Source organism: Symphalangus syndactylus, chromosome 4 (genome assembly GCF_028878055.3).
Source record: "Symphalangus syndactylus isolate Jambi chromosome 4, NHGRI_mSymSyn1-v2.1_pri, whole genome shotgun sequence".
NCBI classification, from domain to species: domain Eukaryota; kingdom Metazoa; phylum Chordata; class Mammalia; order Primates; family Hylobatidae; genus Symphalangus; species Symphalangus syndactylus.
In genome coordinates this window covers 80808913-80820963 of record NC_072426.2, presented here as the reverse complement: position 1 = coordinate 80820963, position 12051 = coordinate 80808913, and the positions used below count along the sequence as shown (strand labels likewise).

The window sequence follows — 12051 nt, the reverse complement described above, 5'->3', positions numbered from 1 at the left end:
ACACAGAGCAGAGACCGCTTCCCCATGCCCCTCACCTCGTGGAGTGAGCATCCAAGAAGCGCGGACTCCGTGGTGGGGGTTGCGTTGTACATGTGTTCAAGTACTCACATGCTCCTCAGAGCTCTGCCCAGGCCAGGCTGGCCGGCATCGGGTCATGACAGATGGGGCCTCACAGACACTGCGCAGACACAGTGTAGACATGGCAGTCGGGATGGAGCACTCATCTCATGGGGCTTGATGCTGTAAGCCAGCTGCGAGGGCAGGAAGCAGGAGCTTAGCTGGAGTTGCCACCAAGGTGAGGTGGGTTTTCACTGGTGAGGACAAGTTTGAGTAACTAGAGAAGGGTAATGTAGTTCTTGTGTTTCCCGGGCCTCTCAAAGCGATCTGAAGAGTCTACTTTTTGCCAGGTGCTCTACTAGTCACCAAAATACAGATGAATAGATGTGACCCTAACTTTGGGGGGCTTGTAGTTTTCTCCCACGCTCCTCTCAGCTATCACCTTCTGAAGGACGAAGATGCACATCCTTTGTCACTTTGGCTGCCTGGAGCCTGACAGAGAATTGGCCTTGGTAAGAGTCATTGTTATTGCTCCATGTTCCTCTAAAAGAAGGGACTAGAACAAAAGGGATAGACTCAGAAACGGAATTGGGCAAAATCATATAAGCAAGAAGCTTTCAGTAGCCTGAATTCTCCAGCAGTGGAATAGGCCTTCCTTTGGGAGGATGCATTTCCTTTTTCTCAACGTGGCCAAGCATGGATTGGGCCACCTCTTAACAAGAACCCTGTGGAGGAAACTCAGGCACGTCCCCCATGCCTCTCAGGCCTGTCGTGACCCAGGAGTCTCCATGTTCCCTTGGTGGTGATGTGGCTGTTTTCAGAGTCTTTTCAAGAACTCTGTATTAGCATTCTCCAGAGAAACAGAATAATAAGATAGAGAGAGAGAGAGATCTATATATAGATATAGATAAAAATAGATTGATTATGGGAATTGGCTCATGGGACTGTGGAGGCTAAGAGACCCCACGATCTGCCATCGACACCCTGGAGCCCAGGAAAGCCAGTGGTGTGATTCAGCCCAAACCTGAAGGCCTGAGAATCAAGAAAGCCAACAGTGTAGGTTCAAGTCTGAGTCTGCAGGAGTGCTGGTGTCTGCAGGCAGGAGAAAAGCGGCAACCCAGCCCAAGGAGAGAAAAAGAGAATTTTCCCTTCTGCCTTTCAGTTCTTTTTGGGCCCTCAACAGATTGCATGGTGCCTAATCACATGGGTGAGGGCAGACCTTACTCAGTCCACTGATTCAAACACTCATCTCTTCTGGAAGCACACTCAACGGGCACACCAAGAAATAATGTCTGACCAGCTGTCTGCATCCTTAACCTGATCAAGTCAACACATAAAATCAACCCTCACCGTATGGATGATATGGAGATACTAGGTGATTCCCATAATGTTTATTAATTATTCTGCAAAAGAGTCAGGAATATGGATCCTTGGTCTTTCTGATGATCAAAATCTTTATTCACTGACACTGTACCTAGCAAGAAAACATTATCCAACAATCTGTCTCCTCCTCTGGCTCAACTTCTCACCCTGCTCTGCCCTCCACCTGCATCTGATATCTCTGTAGAGGGACTCCATTCCCTCACAACCCATATCCATGCAATGGAAAAGCCCACAGGAGTGGGAGAAGGGGACAGATTGCATTCCTGCCACAGTTCTTCTCCCTTGAGGCAACAGAGGCTCGTCACATGCCAATCTGTGGTCGCATTCCATTCTGGTGACACGTTTGAAAGGACATGTTCTTTTAGGCACAATAAAATTGAATCTCATCTCCACATGTGGAGCTAAGTAGGAAAATTACCTTAATTAAACGCAGCAGAGTTCAGATTTATTGCCCACCACATGGAGTGCTCTTAGTCTCTGAGGACCGAACCTGATATTCCAGAAAAGCCATTTTCCACTGGCGCTGTGCACTTGTCCACCTATGGCCTTCAGATGCACAGACTCGAGAAGAAGAAATGCGTTCCACAATTTTCAATGTGGTAAAGAGATTTACAGTTTAATAAAAACCATAAGTCCAACGCGACTAGTTGAAAAGTGAATGCAAAGTCAAATTACTGTTTAAGCCACATGTCCTAAGCAAGTGGGTTGACTGTTTGGCCTCCTCCCTGACCTCACTGGAATCAGAGGGTCTTCTTTGTTCTAAATAAACTCATGCCTTGGTATCCTGTAGGCTGTTTTCAGTTCCAGGTAGTAAAAACTGTTGACTGTGGGAAAGAGATTAGAGAAATAAAGTAATAGTTCAACAGTACATAAAGCTGAAAACCTGAGAAGGTTTTCCCTAACAAATTGTTTTCCCTAACAAACAGGTCTAAGCTGGAAAAGAGGAAACACACAGAGGGCCCGGAACACAGTGAATGGCCCAATTGTGCGACAAGCAATTCAGAAAGGCAGGCAGCGAGGCTTACCCATCTAGCAGGCGCTTGTGTGGGGCCGGAATTCCCTCTGAGTCATTAATTTTAAACAGTGCTAAAATGCTAGAATTCTCATTGCCCATGAAATAGAATGAATGCTCTTGGTAGACAAAGAAGGACTTCAAGGATGCCGTCGATCCTTACTGTGCTTGCCTTGACCATGGTTTTTCCTTGGCTTGTTTTCTTTGTTTTAACCTGAGCAATCTTACCAGTTCCCATCATCACCACAACCACCTCTCATGCAATGACCCAACTGCTGGCTTCTCTTCAAGGGTCCAGATCCCCATTTCCAGTGCTCAACCGGGTGCCCCCACTTGTCTATTGGACATCTCAAATGGGGCTCCCACAGGCACCTCAAATTCCACATGCCCCCAACTCAACTCGGTATCTTTTCCGCTAAGCAAGCCCCTCCTCCTCTCTTCCATGTGCCCATCAACTCCATCCACAACCCCAGTCAGACAACTCAGCCAGAGGCTGTCGTGCTGTGCTCTGCATGGCCACAGCTTCATGGCTGTGATGCACCCACTCTGTTGGCACTGACCATTGCCCAGCAGCCTCCCTGAGTTGCAGCTCCCCCCTTGAAGTGCAAGAGGGCCAGAGCCTCTGACCCTGGCTTCTCCTCTCTCCCAGTGTGCATCCCCGTGTGCACAGGTGAGCTCCTCTTGCAGGGTTCCTGACTGGACCCATCCAGGCTGGAGCTGCTCAGGCCCCACGATCCTCTCCCAGCCTGAGGCTGGCTCCAAGGAAGGCTTTCAACTTGTTCAGCACTCATACTCAGACCCCTGGCAACTCACTGATCCCTGCTGTTGTCCACTTGTTGGAGTGGTGCCTGCCCCAGCAGCACTGTCTTGCCCATAGCCACATTCCCATATTTGTCTCCAGTAGCCTGTGCCTATCCTCCATGCTTGTCCCTTGAACAACACAGGTTTGAATGCATGGATCCACTTATACTCAGATTTTCCAACCAAACTCTGTTGGAAAACACAGTATTCCCAGCAAGTGAAGGCTGCTTATGCAGAGGCCTGCCTTTCCTTACACACGAACTCTGCAGGGCTGACAGTGGGACTTGAGTATGCATGGAGTTTGATATACTCAGGGGTCCTGGAACCAATCCCCACCCACACCAAGGGAGGACTGTATGAAGAGGAGACTTATTCAGGGAAGTGGCTCACATGGTTGTGGAGGCTGAGATTTCCTGCAATCTGCCATCTGTCAGCTGGGAAGCAGGGAAGCCGGTGGTGACATGCAGCCTGAGTCCTAAGGCTTGAGAAATGGGGAAGGCAGTGGCTGAGGGCCTAAGTCCCGGTTTGGGTAGGGAAACCTGAGAACCAGGAGTACCAATGCTCAAGGGCAGGAGAGGATGGATGTCTCCACTCAAGCAGGAGAGGGTAGATCCACTTTTCCTCCACCTTTTTGTTCTATTCAGGCCCTCAATGGATTGGACAATGCCTGCCTGCGCTGGTGAGGATGGGTCTTCTTATTCAGTCCACGATTCAAATGCCAGCCTCTTCGAAAACACCCATACGGACATATCAGATATAACACAGCCATCTGGGCATCCTTAGGCACACCACATTGACACATAAAATTAACCGTCATAATACCTAATTGTATGGATTGTATAATTGTGTAGATAAATATGGATCATGTAAGCACTAACAAAAAGAACACAGAAGCAGTATTTCCAACACAGAACTCAAGTTAACACATTAAATGAGAGAAGGGGATGCCACATTAACAAAAGGCATGGTCTCTTTGCCTGGAAGCCGGTCCCAGCTTTTCATGGGGCTGGCCACCTGTCCTCTGGCCTTGACTTCAGTGTGCCCTCCCCAGGGAGACCTTCCTGACCGTCCCACAAACAGTCCATCCCCTCCATACCTTGAAAAGGCTGCTCACTTTTTTCCATCATAGCACCAACCGGGATTCTTTTAAATTAATACTTATTTATCTGCTTGTTTATTGTTTGTTTTGTAGCTATAATGTATGAATCATAAAGTGCAGGAGGCCGCTAGATTCTTTTATCTGCCATTGTATTTCTAGTGCTTAGCACAGTGCCCATCACACCAAAAGCGTTTAATAAGTATTCCTAAAATGATCACCACTGTATAACATCACAAATCTAGGCACCCAAAAGTTCCAGAAATATCTTAATAAAATATATTTTAAATGCAGAAAAATTTAGCGAAACTACATGAACCAGTACCAGTCCGTGGCCCGTTAGGAACCAGGCCACACAGAAGGAGGTGAGTGGCAAGTGAGTGAGCAAAGTGTCATTTGTATTTACAGCCACTCCTCCTGGCTCACATTACCACCTGAGCTCCACCCCCTGTCAGATCAGTGGTGGCATTAGAGTCTCCTAGAAGCACGAACTGTATTGTGGTCTGTGCATGCGAGGAATCTATATTAGGTTGCACACTCCTTATGAGAATGTAATGCCTGGTGATCTGTCACTGTCTCCCATCACCCCCAGACAGGACCATCTGGTTATAGGAAAACAAGCTCAGAGCTCCCACTGATTTCTACATTATTGTGAGTTTTACCATCATTTCATTAATCACAGTGTAATAATAATAGAAATAGAGTGCACAATAAATGTAATACACTTGAATCATCCTGAAACCATCCCCTACCATCATCCATGGAAAAACTGTCTTCCACAAAACCAGTCCCTGGTGCCAAAAAGGTTGGGGACACTGAATTTCATTCAACAAATATTTACATAATTCCTATATGAATCAGGTTCTGTTAAGTAGTTGAAGCTGAGCTGAGGATAAAATGGACAATTCTGCCTCAACAAACTTGAATCGAGATGACTCCAGGACTTGGCTAACATAACTACCATTGACTAAATATGATATATAAACATATGCACATGGCAGTGTGTGTATATATATTACTCTATTCCAACAGATAATATATATTTCATAGTATATTTTTGGAACACTGTCAAAAATTGATCATGTTTGAGGATAAAAAATATTAATGCTTTATCTAAAATTAAAATCCTTCATATTATTTTCTCTAACCACAATGTAATAAAAGCAGACTTTAATAACAAAAGAAGAGCCAACAACTCTAAGTATTTGGACATTCACATAAATCTGGACCTACACATGGAAAACAAAATTGAAATTGAATTACAATTAGTATGCCCCCTACAGAAACCTGTGGAGTTTGCTCAATGTAGTACATAGAGGAAAATTTATAGAATTAACTGATTTTATAGAAGTCAAAATAACGAAATAATTGAATTAAGCACTTGACACAAGGCTATAGCAAAATGATAATAAAATTTAAGCCAAAATAAATAGGAAAAAATATAAACTCAAACATTAAAGAAATAAAGGGGGAAATCACAGTGGAGAAGTAAAAATAAACAGTTGGTTATTTTTAAAATAAAGATAAAACAGACAAACCTCTTTAAGTCAGGCCAAGAAAAAAAGAAGAAAATCAAACACAAACAGCATTAGCAATAAGAAAGGATATATAACCACAGACCCAGTGGAGACTAAATAATTATGAGAGAACCACACTCAACTCTGCACAATAAATGTGATCACGTAAATGAACTGGGCAATTTTTTAAGAAAGCCAACAAAAACAAAATTAAGTGAAAATGAGAGAACTGAATAGACCAGAGGAACTCCATGGGCTGAGATATGCTGGTGGCACCAGGAGGTCCCCTGAGCCCAGTTCCTGGACATGGACTTGGGGCTTCTGTCCCTGCGGCCTCTGGCCACCATGTCCAGTCCTCTAATGATGCCTCTAAGACAGGTTCTGTGTGTCCTTGCTTCTGATGAAAGCTCAGGCTGGTGCATCTGGTTCTCAGGATCTGGGTCCTATGCCTTCAGTGGGTGCTGGGCTCTGCAAAATAAAGGTGGGAAAGGCCCTGCCTAAACACAGGAATGGAGTTCAGAGACTCATCACCCAAAAAAGAAACACGTGACCACTACATGAACACAAAAAGCCCTTATTGGAAATTAGAGTGGATTTGAATTCACATTTCAGCAACCTATTTCAGTGCCACCAAGCTGTAACATAGACACTCCTCTGGCCGCTCAAGTTCAGCACCATGGAGGAGCTACTTTGAATTTTATATCTCATTCCCTATTACATGCAACACTTATTTACTGAGTGCCAAATATGAGCAAGGTGTAATCTCAATGGTTTATTTACACATGTCCACCTAGATGCCTCCTAAGGGGACCTCAAAGTCAGCAAGCCCGGAAAGTGACTGCTGATCACTGACCCTCCATTTAGGATAATAAGAGCACCCACTTTGCATAGGGATTATAAAGCTTAAATGGGACTGTGAGAAGAACACGACTAGGGATAACTAAATATTCGTTATCTTTATTAGTATCCTCCTCTGTCTCCAACCTGAGCCTCCTATGACCCCTCCCTCATTATAAACTCACTCAAGCCAAGTGCAGCCTTTATCCCTGAGGACCTACCTCTCATATCACCTGCTCTGTACAGAGCAGTGGCCCCAGGAAGGGCAAGCCCTGGACTCTCTGCACTCCCAACACTGCTTCAGGCCTCCCTGACCTCTCACACCTCTGTGCTCCCCAGGCACAGAGCTCCAGCCACACTGCCCTCCTTTGGTCCTTGAACACCCCAAGCTCATTGGGCCCCAGGAACCTTTGCATTTTCCTGAGAGTATCTGCGCCAAATCTGTACCTGGCAGGATCCTGTTCATCCCACAAGTGTCATCCTATCTCTCTTGTCCTCTGAGAAAACTTCCCCCATCACCCTAACTGGAATGCAGCTCCTTCCCACCCCATACTTTACTGCTCCTCCTCATCTTATTTTCTTCATATCACTGCCTGCAATGGGTCTATCTGTCCCCCCATTAGAATGTAAGCTCAATGATCTAAGATCTTAGCCCCAGGACCTCAATAAATATATAAATAATGTATGGATAGATGAATGAATGGATGGGTGGATAGATGAATAGGCTGGTGAATGGATGGATGGGTGGGTGGGTGGATGGATGGATGGATGGATGGATGGATGGATGGATTCATGAACTAATAGGCACTTCTGTTTTAAAACTTAAAATCTGAATGACTGTCTGCTTAATATCTGTGTCTTAATAGAACATGAATGCTGAAAGACAGAGGGTGTCCTACTGATTCCTGTCTACCTAGTGCCTAAAAGTATGCCATCCAGCTTTCTGCTGACTTAATTTAATTCATTCTATGTTGCCCTAAACTGTTACTGCAATGATTCTCAAATTTACCTGTTCAGTGCAGCCTCTGCTTTTCCTACTCTCTCCACTTTCCTTGTAGCAAATTAAAGATGGTCTCCTTTGTCCTGTCTCCCATTGAGAAGTGGGCTCTGATTTCCTTCCCCTTGAATCTGGGCTGGTCCTGGGGATTTGTGTGGCCAATAGAATGTGGCAGAAGGGAACTACTGGACTTCTGAAGCCATGTCATAAGGAGCCTTGCAGCTTCTGCATGGGTCTCTTGGCAGTCTCATTATTGGAATCCAGTTGCCATGGTGTGAGGAACCCGTGCCACATGAAGAGTCTACGTCTAAGTCTATGCTTGAGTTCCAGCATCAACCTGCAGCCAGGCGAGCAAGCCATCCAGGGTGCCTAGGCCAGCTGAGCCTTCAGATGAATACAGCCCCAGCCAACATATGACTGTGACCACCTAGCCAACCACAGAACAATGGGAGATAATAAATTCTTATTAAACCACTAAGTTTCTACATAGTTTTCTAGGCAGCAATAGCTGAAGAAATACTCTCTAATAAATACCAAAATAAAGATGTAATGAAAAATAGGCCAGTATACACAGTAGAACAGAAGGAACACTGGGAGCTAGGTGTTCTAGCCTTAACTCTGCTACCAGCTAGTTGTTTAGGATCATGTAATCTCTCTAGGTCTTTTGGGAGAGAGTATTTTAATTTAAGAGATGAGGCCAGTCATATGTAACCCTAAGTCTTTCATCCTGTGTATGCATTTTTATAATTTGTTTTTACCAAACTTTATTGTATAACTAAATAAAGTAAATAACGTATATAATTTAATTCAGATTTAATTCAGATGTTCTTGTAGTATGAGTAAGGAAGTAAAAAATAAGTGCTACCAACATCACAATTTTGCCTTGGGTTGGTCCAGTTTAAGAAACAAAGAAAAAAGTGGGATACCAGAGTACAGACCTGGAGGGCATCTTCGAGAGTAAAGACTCCAGCCTGCTGTAGAGACCCAATCAAGAAAATGAGTTGCCAGTAATTAAAATGTGCATGTTAGAAATAGGACAGTGACCCAGGGTCAATGACAGGAAGGGTTTGGGGATTGCATTGTTTTGCTTTGTTTTGTTTTTCTTCTGAGTTTAAATGAAGGGTTTGATGATGTTGGCAAGTTGCTTGCTTCACAAGGAGAGGGTCAGAACTCAATGAGGGCTTCCGGCTCAGATATCATCATTCCAGGATTTTGAGCTCTTCCCTTTGTTTCTAAAGCAGAAATGTGATCACATGGCTCCCCTGCTGAAAAATTTATCGTGCTCCTATTGTCTGCAGCAAAAGGAACAATTCAAATTTCTCCATCTGGCCCCTCCTGCTTCCTCACCACCACCCACCCAGCCCCCACGCCCCCCACGCCCCGACACACTGAGCACCAGTCCTTACTGAGATGTCTGGTCCTTCTCCCTCGGGATGCTCATCTCCCAGCTGGAGAACCAGGTAAAGACATGCTTCTGTCTTACCCCTGGCCCATGTCCTGTTGAACTTCCCTGACTGCAGCTACACCAACTTTGGATTTTGGAGATGATTTGAGAACAGCTTGCTGTAAAAGGGCTCTACTTTTGGCTGGCAGCTGGACTTTGCCTTCACCATTTGCCATGCAGGTGAGCCTTGGACTTAGCTGGTTCTTGGTGTGCTTGCCTCAGACTTGGTGACGCCCCATCCCTCCGCTGACAATCGGAAATTCTTCACTTCCTGCCAGGTGCTTCCCAGCGTGCCCTGCTGCCAGGAGAACGGCGGCAGGCAGGCGTCTCTTCAGGATGCCCTTCCAGCTGCCCGAGGGCCCTGCTCCTCCTCTGCCCTTAGCATCAGGGACGCGTCCACTCCCTCCCAAGCCTCTGCAAATGCTCCCCGCTCTAGGAATGAGGTGGAACACACAGCACTTAGCACAAAGGCCAACCTTCCACAAGGAGTAGCTGTTTTTACATCATTTCCTCATCCACTTCTACAATTACATGAATAATTCTTAAATAAGTAATATATACACATGACAAAATCAAAGGCACAAGAGGTCAAATCAAAGGTCAAGAGGCATATCATTCAGTTTCTGACTCCACATCTGTTTTATCTGGCATGCTAGTGTGTGGCATGCATAGCACTCATTCCTGGGTTTTTTTAAATACTCAAAGAAATTTTATTTTCTCTTTACTTTGCCGAATAAATTCAGCACATCTTTCTTGGCATTGCAAATCACGTATTCCTGATGTGGACAGTCCCAGTTCTAAGAACTATGGAAGCTTATTATAGTTTTTTTTTTTAAGTTGAAAATATTCTGATTTTTAAATGTCAAAACAACACAAATGTATAAAAGGTTTATGATGAAAGTCCCAGTCCTATCTTTAGCACTGGGCTGCCCAACTACCCAAGACCCTCCACTGGGAGGCAAATATAATTTTTCAAATATTTTTTAATATTTTGCTATTAATAAACTAAGCTAGCCACCTGTAGTTGACCATGTCCTCCTTTTGCCACTGCAATGTCAAAATGCCCACTTCTGTTTTGGGCACTAAGATAATGCAGTTCTGATTTTCTGCATTAGTCTCCTCCGCTTGACTGCAGGCACCTTGACTGCAGGGAACACTAAGGCATCAACAGATGTCTCTGGGACTATGTTGACAGAGCCATTCCCCCACAGAACTTAATAATCAATGAGACAGATAAACTGCACATACCTGTGGAACTTTGGGGAGCCAAGGGTCAGAATCCACCATACCCACATCTCTTCTTCCACATGTCTTCTTCCTGTTTCCAGAGCAGCAACCAAGGCTCATACCAGCCTCTCACCCACTTCAAACACATCCCTTGCCCTCACCTGTGGGGCAGGTTTCCCAGGCTCTGGGGCCACTGCCCGTCTGGACAGGAAGTACCTGGAGAAGAGGTCCAGGGGGTGGAATGCTTTGGCCAGAGGAGCAGGCTGGCTCCAGGCTTGTATGCTGGGAGGGGGATGATTCCTTCGGGCTCATGGCATCTGGCCTCTCTGGCAGCAGATTCTCCCTTTTCTAAGCCTGCCCCACTCCCTCATGATTCTCTGGATTTCTCACATCGCACCTGTCTCAGACCACAAGCCACTTAATGACCTCAGAAACTAAGTAACCACCATGCCAACTAAAACATAACCTGCATGCCCCTCCCTTGGTTATGATTTAGGTTTTACACCACAATCCTTTCTAGTTATTTGGTTTCTTCACCTGTTACTTGTCCCTATCACCAAAATAATAATAATAGCTAACAGTTAAGATGAGGGAAACTGAATCAGTGGCCTGCCCCAGGTCACAGGCCAGGAGAGAGAGCCCCAGCTCCAGGGTCCAAGCGCTGAGTTCTGTGCAGCCAGAAGAAGCTGCTGCACATGCCAGCAGGTGGGAAGAGGATGGCAGATCTCACTTTAGAAGTGGAGGTGCAATTTAGGGTCCCATTGGATGACAGCCAGGAACACGCAGACCCTGCCCAAATCACAGCCACCATCCTGTGAGGCTGCTGTGAGAGAGGAACACACCCAAAGGACAAGTCAGATAGGGAAAGTAAGAGTACTTCAGATGGGGAAAGTAACACTACTTCAGATGAGGAAAGTAACAGTACTTCAGATGGGGAAAATAACAGTACTTCAGATGAGGAAAGTAACAGTACTTCAGATGGGAAAGGTAATAGTAATTCAGATGGGGAAAGTAACAGTACTTCAGATGGAGAAAGTAACTGTACTTCAGACAGGGAAAGTAGCAGTGCTTTAGATAATGGGGAAAGTAACAGTACTTCAGATGGGGAAAGTAACAGAACTTCAGATGATGGGGAAAATAACAGTACTTCAGACAGTGAAAGTAACAGTACTTCAAATAGGGAAGGTAACAGTACTTCAGATGGGGAAGGTAACAGTACTTCAGATGGGGCAAGTAACAGTACTTCAGATACGGAAAGTAACAGTACTTCAGACAGGGAAAGTAACAGTACTTCAGGGCAGCTGCACTTTTTGTTACCCATCCCCTTTGCAGGACCTGCATCGGTGCTGGGTAAGAAGGTCCAATCCCAGCTCCAAGGGGCCTCCTCAGCTTACCCCCATCCCTCCCTCCCACTTACCCTTGCCCAGCCCCAGGAATGCCAGACTCCAGCCAGACACAGCAGAGAAAGTGATCAGGTGAGACACTTCACGATGCTGACCACCTGCCCAGAGTGTGGACTATCTCCTCCTCCGCTGGGAAGCATGGGGAAGACAGGACACCAATGGGGATCAGCCAAAAGAGGCTTCTAGAAAGTTTCCAATAACTGGCATTGAGTTTGTCCTTTCCTGTTCTCTCAAAATGTTAGAGAAGACAAACATAAAATACGTGAGTACAATATGA

At 45.4% G+C, this 12051-nt stretch overlaps 2 long non-coding RNA genes across 2 annotated transcripts in view; both read right to left on the bottom strand.

Moving 5' to 3' along the window:
* The window catches only part of LOC129480264 (uncharacterized), an 87076-nt gene that overhangs the window by 18483 nt on the left and 56542 nt on the right, over positions 1-12051 (bottom strand). The window lies entirely within an intron of this gene.
* LOC129480265 (uncharacterized) lies at positions 5383-10690 on the bottom strand. The gene is made up of 3 exons (XR_008656962.1): positions 10588-10690; positions 10393-10462; positions 5383-6334 (listed from the first exon to the last, which is right to left on the bottom strand). It is a non-coding gene; the product is annotated as an uncharacterized lncRNA (long non-coding RNA).